This window comes from Momordica charantia, assembly GCF_013281855.1.
Source record: "Momordica charantia cultivar OHB3-1 chromosome 4 unlocalized genomic scaffold, Mcharantia_2.0 BLBB01000004.1, whole genome shotgun sequence".
NCBI classification, from domain to species: domain Eukaryota; kingdom Viridiplantae; phylum Streptophyta; class Magnoliopsida; order Cucurbitales; family Cucurbitaceae; genus Momordica; species Momordica charantia.
This window is the reverse complement of record NW_028275162.1, coordinates 8,069,583-8,084,657: the sequence shown is the minus strand read 5'-3', so window position 1 is coordinate 8,084,657 and position 15,075 is coordinate 8,069,583. Positions and strand designations below refer to the sequence as shown.

Sequence of the window (15,075 nt, the reverse complement as noted above, 5' to 3'; positions counted from 1 at the left end):
TACAAGGAAACCCACTTAAAAATTTGGATATTAACTTAAAATTAGAATCCAATAATAAAAACCAAAAGAGATAATTAACTCCCAAACTTAGGATTAAGATTTAATTAAAAATCATTCTCCAAATTTGAAAACTTAATTTATCCTAACTATCTAAATTAAACTTAGATTATCATTTAATCAAAAATTAGAACTCCAAAATTACAAAACCCAAGAATTAAAATTATCAACTTTGGGAAAAATCCAAAAGCACTAATGATATCTTAAAATTAATGTACCCGAGAACGCAGGGCGTTACAGAAGGTTTCTAGGCTTCTTTCTTTTCTTCTATTGTTTTAAAATTAAAAACAATTATCCAAAAAAAATTTTAAAATAAACCAATGGGTTAAAAGAATGACTTAGGAAAATAATAGGATCTAAATTTCCAACAAGCTATAAATGTTTCCAACAACAAAAATAAAACAGTCCAAGAGCCTTGGACAAAAATTGAAAACAACACTTCATTAATTAAAATTATAAACTCACGATCCACGACACCCCAGAACAAAACAATGTAGAACAATTAAAATAATTTTCGATTAAACCTCGAAACTTAAGATTAATCTAACCTGAATAACGTGGGGCGTTACAGCGCCGACTCCAAATGTCAGCAGCGCGATGACAACCAGAGAAATTAGATATATGACCCATCTAAATACATTTTGATCTTTTCTTTTTCTTTTTTCTTTTAGATATATGTAATGATCCGCTATTCTCACTTTGTCAAATACATCGGGATCTTTTACTCCTTTTTAAAACTTATTTGTGATCACGATAACTTGGTTTTTATCCCTTCAATTTTTTAACATTGTGAAAATATGAATTTGTCCCCATGGAATAATAAATAAGTATTTGTGGTATAACTAGTATTTTAGGACGTGCTTCACACGTTATATATTTAATTTTTTCAATTTAAGCAAGTTATACAAATGTGGTTGTGGGAATATTTAAGTGTGGAAGGAAGAAGATAGGACTTACTCTGTCGTAATTCAAAATATACATAATTTACACAATATTTTTTTGTATTTTTAACATAAACTTTCGCTTGGAATCCTCAAAATTACAATATTGTATAATATAAAAGTTTAGAATTCAAAATTTTAGATGTGAAAAGGTAAAAAGAGGTAAGCAATGAGTTTTCATACTTATTTTATTTTTCTATTAAAGTATTTAATATTGTTTATGTAGAAGTGTGAACTGGTCCAGAAAATGTTTCTTCTACATCCGTACTTTTATATATACATATACATATATGTATATAGATTATAAATATAGATTATAGATATAGATAAAGTCTCACCTAACCCTTGACCTAACTCTTCACCAAACTTTAAATTTCAAACTCTCAATTACCTCATGTTTTACATCTCTTTTGCAACTCTAAAACACAACTCACGTTTTTTAATTCATCTCAAACAAATAGTCAAGTTTTCTCCCCATGTTGATCATTAATTGACTCTACATTATCCAATATCACTATCCCCACATTTTCACAAGGAACGTTTTTTACTTTTTAACTGTTGAATTTCTTTTAAGCATTGTCATTGTTTACCTATCTGAACTTCTTCCTCTCTTTTGCCCATAATGGCCGCATTTTTTTTTTAAAAACACCCTGGAATGTTCAATCCCAAATCTGGAATGCATATACTTGGTTTAGGATTTTGATGAAATTTGCTTCAGGATTGTGAAATATTCAATCTCGGTGTGTATAGGTCCGATACATAATGTCTCCTCTGGGTCCGAGAAAGATATGTTGTCCCGGACCAAGATTGTCCAACATTAGTCCACGACCATGCAATCTTGGTCCGAGACAACATTGGCAATTCAGGATATGAATCTTTTTTTAATGCTCTGCTCAACGTTTAAGATTGCCCAACACCCTCTCATGGTTTTTTTTTTGTCTATTATCTTACCTAGTTTTATTCTATTTGTAGGATGTCTCGTGTTTTTAGAACATGTGGTGGAGAATGGAAGGATAGTGAAAAGAATTATGTAGGTGGTCTATCATTTTAAAATCGAAGTTGTTTTAATAGAGATAACTGATCACAATGACCTTAAGTTTTATTTTACCAGTAAAGATGTATTGACTTGCTTATATCCATATATCTACCGTGCCAAAGTAGGTACATGGGAATGAAACCTACATGCATTCTTTTCCATATGATATAGGCCAACACGTGTCATTTATTTCTATTCCCTCAGCTTGTATCCACCCATTTCCGAGACCCTCATTTCTTATGCCCTCATTTCCTACCTTATTATCGAACCCCTCTTCTCCACAACCCCCACACCCCTCCTAGAGTCATATAGGTCATGATGTAACATCCCTAAGACCATTATGTTCAGATGTTATTCCATATAATCTAGGAGATGGTAGATTATGTGATTGAGATGTGCCAGGGGTGTAGAATGATAACGAAGATGTGGATGATGAAAGTAATAAATCATATGATCCGTTGACATAGGTAGAAGAAGGAGACAATAAAGCACAATTTGGTAACAATAATGATGACAATGCACTTAATGAGCAACCTGATGAGCAATAGGTAAATAGTGATGTTAGGAGGGATGAAGAGTATGGAAAAGTGGTCTAGCAAATGGTATGCAATGGACTCACTAGATAGTTTGAGGTTGAGATATTGCAAGTCATGGTTTAGTCTTCTAAGACAACGATGTTAAGGAGGGTCAAATATTTTATTCAAAGAAGGTAGTTAATTATGAAAATATATTAATTTACAATGAGGATGAATTTTCAGTTTCGAGTAAAAAAGTCGACGTCGGAGCTACATATATTGCGGTGTATTGATACTATTTGTATGGGTAGACTTGGAGCTACGAAGATGAGGGAATGCGATATGTTCAAGATTAAAAAATATTCTGCTGTCTATATTTGCAATCTGTTCAATATTAAAAAGTTCCTTCAGCGTAGTCAATAATTTGGTTTTCATTTCTAATGGACATGCGACCATTTATTAGGCAATCAAGGTAATCAAGGGATAGATAAACCCAACAAAGAGCTATTGAACTAGCATTCAAACGTTCGAGGAGATGAATGCGGAGAAAAACGAGTTCGTAAACTTATGGTTAGGTCTCGCAACAGAGGCGTTACCCATGCCGTAGCTTGATAAAACCTCCGGACGAGCATGCCGGAGCAAAGCACCAACTCCAAATGAGAGTAGCCGACGCGACAACAAGAGAAATTGGATATATTACCTATGTAAATACATTTGGATTTTTTTTTTCTCTCTTAGATATATGTGAATTAACTTTGTCAAATACATTCAGATCTTTTACCTCTTTTTAAAAACTTATTTGTGACCCACCCTAACTTATTTTTTATCCCTTCAATTTTTTAACATTGTGAAAATATGAATTTGCTATAATTAATATTTTAGCTCGTGCTTCACACGTTATATATTTAATTTTTTCAATTCAAGCAAGTTATACAAATGTGGTCGTGGCGATATTTAAGCGTGGAAAGAAGAAGATAGGACTTACTTTGTCGTAATTCAAAAAATATATATAAATTACACAATATTTTTTGTAGTTTTAATATAAACTTTCTCCTGGAATTCTCAAAATTACAAGATTGTATATATAAAGTTTAGAATTCAAAATTTTGGAGGTGAAAGGTAAAAAGAGGTAAGCAATGAGTTTTCATATTTATTTTATTTTTAAATTAAAGTATTTAATATTGTTTATGTAGAAGTGTGAACTGGTCCAAAAAATGTTTCTTCTACATCCGTACTTTTATATATACTAGTAAATCTTACCACGTTCCTAGCACGTTGTACCAAAAAAATTTTAATCTAAGGGAGTAGTTGTTATTATAATTACTTTAAATAAACATGTTTTTAATAACAAATTTTTAATATTTAAATATGATCAATCATATTGTAATGAATTATGTGTGTATATATATATTTACTTTTTACCAAAGTTCATGACCACTAAACAATGACCAACATGAGCTCAGTGGTAATTGATACCTATCTTCGACTAAGAGGTTGTGAGTTTGAATCCCCACTTCTACTTATTGAATTTTTTTTTCATATAATCAATAAAGATACATGTATATTGGAAGTGAAATAGGTGTGAGAATATCAAGTAAATGCTAAAGAGGTTTAAAAATATTATTAATCTTTGATTAAAAACAAAAACATTATTACTCTTTTACTCAAAATAAAGATATTTATAATAAACAAATTTTTGAATATTTAAATATGATCAATTATGATATTCTAAGGAATTGTGTGTATGTATATTTACCTTTGACTAATGTTCAAGACTACAAAACAACGTTCCTATGAGAAATTTGAATGTTATTCACTCATTTCAAAATTAAGAAACCTTACGAATTAAAAATCATGAGAGAAAAACGTAAAAATAAAAATAATAAAATAAAAGTAAAGAAGAAAGATAGAAACCAACCTTAAATTATTGTGTTAGAAATAAATGGAAGAGAGTCAGGGATGAAGAAGTTTTAAAACTTTTAAGATCCCACTACTTTTAACATTTATTATTAAATACTATTAAATAATAATGTGAAAATATTTCTTTTTCCATGCTAATAGAATTTCAAAATACAAACATCATTGTTTAATAATGGGAGAACAAAACAAAATGAATGTAATAAGAATTTTCAGAGACAAACCAATTAAACGTCTTCAATTATATAGAAGTGTTAACATAAAATAAAAATATTAAAAAATTGTAAATAGAATATCAAGAGACAAACTAATTAAACGTGTTTAATTATATAGAAGTGTTAACATAAAATAAAAAAGGTAAAAAATTTAATGAAATCAAAATTTGCCGACAAAGTATAAAGTTTGAGAAGTTTATTTTAAAGCTTGAGAAGTTTATTTTTAATGTCAAAATATTTTTGTGTTTCGAGGGAAAATGAAAAACTTATATAAATTTTTATAAAATAAATGAGGTATGAAGAGTCTTTTATAGTTCAAAGGAAGGAAGAGGTTTTAAAAATGTCGATATTCTAAACTTTTTTAATATTCTTTAATCAAACACTATTAATCGAAAAACTTTCATATAAAATCAATAAACATACATGTATAGTATAAGTGAAATGTGTGAGAATATCAAATAAAATAATGCTAAAGATGTTTACTCTTTGGTTAAAAAAAACATTTTTACTCTTTTGCTCAAAATAAACATATTTAGAATAAACAAATTTTTGAATATTTAAACATGATCAATTATGATATTTTAATGATTTGTGTGTATGTATATTTACCTTTCACCAATGTTAAAGACTACAAAACAACGTTGCTATAAGATACTGAATGTGATCTACTGTAATTTCAAAATTAAGAAATCTTACAAATTAAAAAACATGAGAGAGAAAAGTAAAAACAATAATAACAAAATAAAAGTAGAAAAAGAAAGAAACCAACCTCAAATTATTGTGTTAGAAATGAATGAAAGATAGTCCTTTTTACAATTGAATGGAGGATGAAGTTTTAAAACTTTTGAGATCCCACCACTTTTAATATTTATAATTAAACATTATTAAATAATGATGTGAAAATCTTTCATATGGAAAAATCAATGCTAATAGAATTTCAAGAGACAAACACTACTAAATAATGATGAGAGATTTTCACATCCTAACTTTTCAAATACAAAACAAAATGAATGTAAATAGAATTTCAAGAGACAAATCAATTAAACGTGTTTAATGATATAGAAGTGTTAAAATTAAAAGAAAAAAGGTAAAAAATTTAATGAAATCAAAATTTGCCAACAAAGATATGAAGTTTGAGAAATTTCTTTTTAATGTAAAAATATTTTTGTGTTTTGGGGGAAAACGAAAAACTTTTGTATGAATTTTCGTAAATAAATAAGGTAGGTGGATTGAATAGTAGGTATGGACGGTGATTAAGAATGAGGTTTTTGTTTTTGTTTTATTATTTTTTTACTTTTATAGGTTTGCTTTATACTTTTGATATTCTACGACTTTTATAATATTCTATAATTAAACATTATTAAAAAATGATTATATAATTTTTTATATTCTAACTTTTTAAATGCAAAACAAAAGGAATGCGAATAGAATTTAGAAAACAAACTAATTTAAAAATGTTTAATGTCTATAGAAGTGTTAAAAAAATGAAAAGATTAATGAAATTGAAACTTGCGGCCAGAAATGGTAGGCATATTGAGTCGGCAACTCGGGCCACTCTCACCCATACAAATCAAAAGATGAGCTCTAACAGGCAGGAGTCCATAACTCACACAGGATTGAGATTTAGTTACCTGGTCATCCTATTGAAATATTAATCTTTTAACCAACAGTGTTACAGCTAAAGATTGTATATTTCGCGGTTCGGTTTTATACAAACTCATGGTATATGATACCCCCACTTGCATGTCTCCACACGAATGATCTAGATTAAGTCATTTGTAACTATTACAAAATGGATCGTATCCATAGTGTTACCAAAATAAGGCACCCAACCTTATCCATATACTATAGACCTTTTAGGTTACTACTGGAACATTATCAACCTGTATATCGAATATATACTATATATATATACATTGTATATCAAATATATACGCTGTATATTAAATATATACTGTTTCAGTTAGATCACATAACCTAGGATGTTAGTTTATTGGATTTAGGTTAATGCAATTCTATCAATAACAACTTTATTGAATGAATATCTGTTTTATGTTTACAAACCATGAGTTTAGTGCATAAAACCCAACAAACTCCCACTTGAACTAAACTCTAGTGGGGTGTACAAAAGCTAAAGGCAACAGTGGGTTGTACAATAAAGTACAAATACAATAAACTAGGACATACACTATACCCTTTACAAGTCTCCCACTTGCCCTAGACTATATTGTACATATCTCGTAAGTCTACACTTTCTAGATGGCCCTTTCACACTTTAGCCGTATGAGCTTTTGTAAACGGATCAACAATTTGCTACAACATCACTATTATCACAATAAAGTTGATAGGCAAAATCATGTTTGGAACAACTTCCAAATCAGTTAAGAACTTTCTAAGCCACATCGCCGCTTTTGCTTCTTTACAAGCGGCAACATATTCGGCCTCCATTGTGGAGTTTACGATGCATCCTTGTTTGATGCTCTACCATACTAGAGCTCCTCCATTAAGAGTGAACACTGATCCTGAAGTGGATTTTCTCAAATCCTTATTACTTTGGAAATCAAAGTTAGTGTATTCTGTAAGGATCAAATCCTTAATGTCATACACAAGCATATAGTTCCTCATTCTTCTAAGATACTTAAGGATACCCTTAATGGCAGTCCAGTGATCATATCCTAGATTGGATTGATACCTACTGACAATCCCTACTGCATAACAAATGTCAGGCCTAGTACACAACATGACATACATCAGGCTGCCTACTACTGAAGCATAGAGAATACATCTCATATCCTCAAATTCTTGAGGTGTCTTAGGACATTGTTCCTTAGACAGAGAGATTCTATGTCTGAAGGGTAGTGAACCTTTCTTGGAATTCTGTATCGAATATTTAACAAGCATTTTGTCAATATAAGTTGCCTGAGATAGGGCTAGCATTTAGAATTCAGTTCTAGCCACTTTTTAATGCCAGTTAGAAAACCTACATCATTTCCAATGAGTAGGATATCATCCACATACAACACCAAGAAAGCTACAGTGTTGTTGATGATTTTCTTATATACACAAGGCTCATAAACATTCTGGTCAAAACCATAAGACTTGATTGCGGTATCAATTCTTATATTCCAAGATCGAGATGCTTGTTTTAATCCATAAATGGATCGTTTAAGCTTGCAAATCTTTTGCTATTGACCTTGCTTAATGAACCCTTCTAGTTGAGACATAAATACTCTCTTCAAGATTGTCATTTAGAAAAGCAGTATTGACATCCATTTGCCAAATTTCATAGTCATAAAATGTGGCAATGGACAAGAGTATTCTTATAGACTTTAGCATGGCAACCGGGGAGAAGGTTTCCTCATAGTCTACCCCTTCCTTTTGGGTGTAACCCTTTGCCATGAGTCTAGCCTTAAAGGTCTGTACCTTTCCTTAGGCGTCTCGTTTTCTCTTGTAGATCCATTTACAACCTATAGGTTTGAGGTTGATCTACAAGGTCCTAGACAGAATTGAAGTTCATAGACTCCATTTCAAGGTCCATAGCTTTGATCCATTTGTCCTTATCAACATCTTCCATTGCCTTTTTGTATGTCAATGGATCCTCAACGCCATCATCAAGTATGACGATCTCGGTTTCTTTTAAACCCACGTAACGGTCAGGTTGTGACACAATCCTCCCACTACGTCGAGGCACTCTCAACTCTTGAGATGAATATGACTGACGTGATGTACTAGCACCATCAATAACTCTTGTTGAACTGCTAGCTTTATCAGCAACTCTTGTTGATGCATTTGTAGCTTCATCAGAAATCTCATTTAACACAACCTTGCTTTGTGGTTTATGATCTCTAATGTGGTATTCTTCCAAGAATGTAGCGTTTATCGATACAAACACTTTGTTTTCTTGTGGATCGAAGAGGAGTCCACCTCTCGTTTCCTTGGGGTAACCTACGAATAGGCACACTTTTGAACGAGATTCTAGTTTCTTCGCGTTTATCACTAACACATGTGCTGGACATCCCCAAATTATGAAGTGACGTAAACTAGATTTACGTCCCCTCCATAGTTCAAAAGGTGTTTCAGAAACACTTTTTGATGGAACTGTGTTCAAAATGTATACTGTCTCTACTGCATAATCCCAAAATGAGTCAGGCAATTGAGCATAGCTCATCATAGATCGAACCATGTCTAATAGGGTTCTATTTCTCCTTTCTGATACACCATTCTGTTGAGGTGTACCAAATGCTGAGAGTTGGGATGTAACTCCATGTTCTATGATATAGTCATGGAATCTTAAGTCCATATACTTCTACCCCGATCAGATCGAAGTGTCTTTATCGTCTTACCTAATTGGTTCTCAACTTCAGTCTTGTACTTCTTAAACTTTTCAAGGGCTTCAGGCTTATGTTGCATTAGGTATAGATATTCATACCTTGAATAATCATCTTTGAAAGATATGAAATACTCATACCCTCATTTGGCTTTAACATTTATCAGACCACAAAGGTCTGAATGTACCAGCTCAAAGGGTTCTTTGGCTCTGTAACCTTTTCTAGTAAAATGTCTTTTAGTCATCTTACCTTCAAGACAAGATTCACATGGAGGTAAGGAGTCATCTTCTAACTCGCTTAGAAGTCCACTCTCAACCAATCTCCCAATCCTATTGAGATTTATGTGACCTAATTTTAAGTGCCAAAGATAGGTATTTTCTTTTGAAGAAGCTTTTTGCCTTTATTATTGACTTTTATCATTTATAAACAACTCTGTATTTAAAATTGCTATAGTTATGGTTGGTCTTAACATATATAAGTTGTTTTCAAGTTTTGCAGAACAAATGTTAACACTATTGAATGAACACTTCATTTAAATAAATAACGTAACATTGTTCCAGTAGACAAGAAATTGAAATTAAGTTCCTATTTATTTTTGGAACTACATACACATTATCTAATAATATATATGTATTCTTGTCTAAAAACAACTTTAGGTCTCCCACTGCGACTGCTGAAATGACATCTCCTGTTCCAACTTTGAGAGTCATCAAGCTGCCTCCAAGAACTAATTCCTTGAAAAGAAAAACAAACATGATTAGTGGCCCCTGAATCTAGTATCCAAACAAAATCATCATTCTCCACTAAACATGTTTCAAGAACAAGTAAATCATATTTACTTTCTTTGGCTTTCTTCTTTTCGGCCAAGTATTTCGGGCAGTTTCTTTTCTAGTGCCCATCCATGTTGCAGCGGAAACATTTTCCTTTGTCTGCAACTTTGGCCTTGCCCTTCTTGGTAGCAGCAGTAGCAGTAGCGATTGCTTTCACCCCCTTACTGATAAGAAAACAATAGCCAATTGGATCTAAAAACCCTTATGGTTATGCAAACCCCTAGATCACAAATGCTAAAACCTCCAAATCAAGATGATTTCAACCCAAGGAAGAAGTTAGAACGAATTTACCTTGATGATCAAGATCAACAGTAGAGAAAACTTGTTTCTAAACTCAAGATTCGAACCACTCCACAAGATAGCTTGATCAAGGCTACTTGAATGACTCTAGCATGCAAATCTAACACTCAAGAATTACAAAGAAAAACAAGCTCTAGGCTTTTGAAGCAAAATAGCAACTTTCATTCATTCATAAAATCCGTATTTCAAAAGAAACAATCTAGGCTATTTATAGCCTCCAAAACAACTCTAAAAGTAACCTAAAGACATTTGAAAGGTTGTAACTCCCAATTACATGATGGCCATAACATCCACTGGCTAAAATGTAACTTAAAACACACAAATGAAATGTTTAAAACTAAAAATATAATAAAAATAGGTTTAAATCCGAGAATTGAAGTCTTGGTCACCCTTCAAAGTCTTTGTAACCTCCTAATTGTAAATGAAGCTTCACTTGAAGTAGTTTGAAGTGTAGTTTCATTAATTAACGGATGACTTGCAATAAATGAAGCTTAAGATGCACTTAAGTTCATTTAATGCAACTTGAGTTCCTTGAATTGAACTTGGCTTTATTGAATGCAACTTGAGTTAAACTCCACTTCAACTTCAGCTTATTTAAATGAACTTAGAGTTCATTTAATGCAACACCTCCCTTAAGCTCTACTTGGAAGATATTGACTTGAAAAATTCCATCTCTCTCTTGATCATCCCTAGCTAGCCGAGCTCACCAAGTATAAAACATGAGAAAGTAAAGCTTATTGTAGCTTTTTGGCTCTTGATCTCGTTATGGGTCCTTAAGGCATGACAATGGTGCTTCCTTGGTTCACATCACTTACTGTTTTACTTCTTCTTCTTGAAAGTTTTACTTATAGAAGAAGAAAGTGCATATTTGGTTCCTGAGGTCGAACCTCGATGAAACCATTTTGGGGTGACAACGTTTGCCTCCTCTTCTTGTCCCTTATTTTTAATAAGAGACTGAAAAATCTGTAGTTCGTTTAAAAGCGTGGTAAGGTTGTACTCTATCTTGTTCATCACAGCATTACTGCGAAACTGTAGGAAACTCTTCGGAAGAGATTCCAAGATAAAGCTGACCTGACTCCCTTCGTCTATGATAGTGCCGTTCACTTCAGCCACATTAAAGTGGACTATCAGATTGAGAACATGTTCTCGCACTGATGTTCCCTCTTTCATGTAAACTCGAGGACATCATGTCGGGCTTGAATGGATGGTTGTCCAAACATGTCCCGCAACGAGTCCATGATTGTTGGGTGTGTTGTCCTAAACTCGTAGTTTGTATTTATGTAGAAACAAATGTATATTCAATAAAGTTTTATTCAATAAATTTGTTGTTGAATTCATAACATTGCATTGTCCAAAATCCAATAAACTAAACATCCAAGGTTATTTTCATGTAATCGGGACAATATATATACTTGGTATATATTTGATATTCTAGGTATATATTTGATATACCCCTGATATACGAGTGGATAATGTCCCGTGAATAACCTAAAGGGTCTATAGTATATGGACAAGGCTAGGTATCTTATCCTGGCAACACTATGGATACGACCCACTTTGTAAATGTTACAGACGACTCGATCCAGGTCGTTCGTGTGGAGACACGTGAGTGGGGGTATCGTATACAATGAGTTTGTATAAGACCAGACTGCGAAATAAACAATCTTTAGATGTAACGTCGTTGACTAACAGATTGCTATTTTATAGGATGACTAGACAACTCATTCTCAATCCTAAATGAGTTATGGACTCTTGCCCGTGAAGGCTCATCCTTTGATCTGTATGGGTGAGAGTGGCTCGAGTTACCGACTCAATATTCCTACCATTTTGGGGATGAGACCGAGTGGGGAGCTGGGAACATAACTTCACAAGATGAATTCACTCATTTCCGACTTTAGGGGGGTAGATGAGTGTTCTCTTAATTATTGACTCCGGGACTTGAACAAGGGGCCCCACCCTCTCACTGGCTCGAGAGGGACTTCCGGTTATTGGTCGGACCATAATCGGGTTGTTCATTAGAGGAGCAGTGATATTTAGGGAGTAAGATCTAACTCAGGGGTAAAACGGTAATTTGACCCAGCTTGAGTTACGAACACTCGTGAAGGATTGACTTGTCATTAATGGTTGTATATCCGTGGACACGAAAATATTCTGCCGTGAGAAGAGTGTAGTTGTAAGTCTTTAGTGGAGTGACCCGTAGTTAACGAATGTTGATTAACTCGGTCAATGAGTTTGACCAGTTAATCTCGTATCATTGGAGCTTCTGATCTGTAGGTCCATTAGGTCCCCTTGCTAGCTCATAACGGGTAGAACGAGGATCAAAGTTTTGGAAGAATTTGAACTGTTCAAATTGCTCAAGGGAATATATGTATATTCATATATTATAATATATAGCTAATTCTAAATTAAAACTATATATTATGAGAGAAATTATTTGAATGAGATTCAAATAAAATTAATATGAATAAGATTCATATTAAAACTATAGGTTAACAATAATGTGCATAAGATGTACATTACGACTATAGGTTATACGAGAGAGATGCATTTGAACAAGATTCAAATATATGAGTTTAATTAAAAATGTGATATTTAATTAAATTTTAAATAATTAATTGTTAATTATTTATTTAATTAATATTAGATTTAATTAATTAATTATTAATTAGATTAATAATTAAATTTATTTTATTAATAATTAATTAATTAATTATTAATTATTAATCAAAAACTCCCCTGCAAAATTGTAGGGGAGTGGGAAGTTGTGGCGTAGGGAGTTACCCCACGTCACATTTGGTTAAACTGTACAGAATAGTTTTGTATGGTTCTTCTACCCCTGCAAGATCAAACTCTCTCTCGATCAAGCTCCCTCTCTCAATTATCTCTCACATTCCAAATCGGTGCTCCCACAAGCACGATCTCGAGACCCAAGAGGATATCACGGAAGACTCGTAGGTGGTGTTCGGGAAATCAAATTGAGGAAGAGTTCTTCAAAGGTAAAAGAAAAGTTCTTTCCTGTAATTTCATCTTTGAATGTTTGATTTTGTTTCTCAAAAACTGATGAACGATGATCCGCTTCCGCTCTGAGATTCATATCCCATCAATTGGTATCAAAGCTGCGTTAATGTTCTGATTTTTTGGGAGCAAAATCGGTGTTCTTGGTGGGTGTTTTCATATTTTCGAAATATGGGTTTGCGGGTTGGAAAATTTCCGATTTTTGGCATGTAGATTGCAATTTAAGTCTTTATTATGTAAAGGCCCGATGTTTTGGACATTGAGTTTCTGTATCGAGTCTGTAAGTTTGGGTCGCTCGAAAATTGTTCGTGGTGTCGGATTGGCAAAAAGTTGCAGAAAACAGTGAAGAAGATGAAGTAGACCGCGTAGCAGCGCCATGGCGTTGCAAGGACAGCACACAGTGTCACAGCATTGTATTGTAGTGTCGCAGAGCTGTGCAGTGCCATGACGCCATGCTATAGCGCCGCATTGTATTGTAGTGTCGCAGAGCTATGCAGTGCCATGACGCCATGCTATAGCGCCGTGGCGCTACCCTTAGGCACTGTCTTGGGTGTTTTTCGACATGTTTCTGTGGCTTCGGTTCGCGGTTCGAGGGTGGTTGCGGTCATTTTGTTAATTTTTTGTATAATTTTGTTTTCTCAGGGTTCCAAAAACCAGTCCAACTTTGTTATTTAATTATTTTATGCATTATGCATGTATATTTTAATTAAAATCATATTGCATATTGTATGCCATATAGTTTTAAAATCCCACCATAGGTTACATGCATAATATGTATGTTTGATATATAGTATATATGTACGATCGTGCATCATATAGTTATAAATGTTATAATTTATGAATGCATGTTTTATTTTCATGATTAATATAGGTGTTGTATTAATTAGATGAAAATAAAGTTGCATTGAACATGACATTATTTTTGTTAATATAATTGTTATATTAATGTATGCTTACAATGCAAGATTATAGTTTTAATTTCTTAAATTTTATAAGAGTTATAAAATGTGGTAGATAGAAAGTAGAATCTATAATAAAGAATTGCATGCAAACATAGGGTCTAAGTTAATTAATTTTAAAGGAGTTTAAAATTAATTAGATCTTAGGTTATATCTTCTCATATGATTAGAGGGTAGTTCTCGTTGGAATTTCGGAAACTCAACAACCGAGAACCTTGTGTTCTTCTTGTTGTTGTAGGAAATGAATGGGAGAACCTCCCTTTTTATAAGAGAGGAAGAATGGTGGGGAAGTCACAACTACCCGACCACCTACGACATTAATGGTGGAATGTGGTAGGTTTTCCTCCCACTTTTCCTTTCGTTTTTTTTTTTATTTTAACTAAAACAATTTTAATTAAAATAATAATTCATTAAATCTAATTAAATTAAATTAAATTTTTTAATTTAATTAATTATAAAAAAATGAATTATTAATTCAATTAAATTAAATATAATTCATTTAACTAAATTAATATATCGCATTAATTTAATTAAATCATATTTAATTAAATTAAACTCAAATTAATTAACTATATTAAAATCAAATTCTAATTTCAATCACTCTCATATTTTTGAATCAAATTCAAAATTAACTTTATATTATAATGTATCAACATACATTATATTAATTGCATCTCATACAATTAACCTTAATTCCCTTTAACTAATTTGAACAATTCAAATTCTTTTCAAGACTAACTGTTCTAAATTATCCTTTACGAGCTAGCAAGGGGACTTAATGGACCTACAGATCGGAAGCTCCAACGATACGAGATTAATTGATTAAACTCATTAACCAATTAATCAACATTCGTTAACTGTCGGTCACTCCACTAAAGACCCACAGTTGCACTCTTCTCACTGTAGAGTATTTTGTGTCCATAGATTTTGACCATTAACGGTAAGTCAATCCTTCACGAGTA

At 32.5% G+C, this 15,075-nt stretch overlaps 1 pseudogene; it reads right to left on the bottom strand.

Annotated features, from left to right (window-relative positions):
* Window positions 1-9,493: 9,493 nt before the first annotated feature.
* On the bottom strand, window positions 9,494-11,817 carry LOC148211728 (uncharacterized; annotated as a pseudogene).
* Window positions 11,818-15,075: the final 3,258 nt, after the last annotated feature.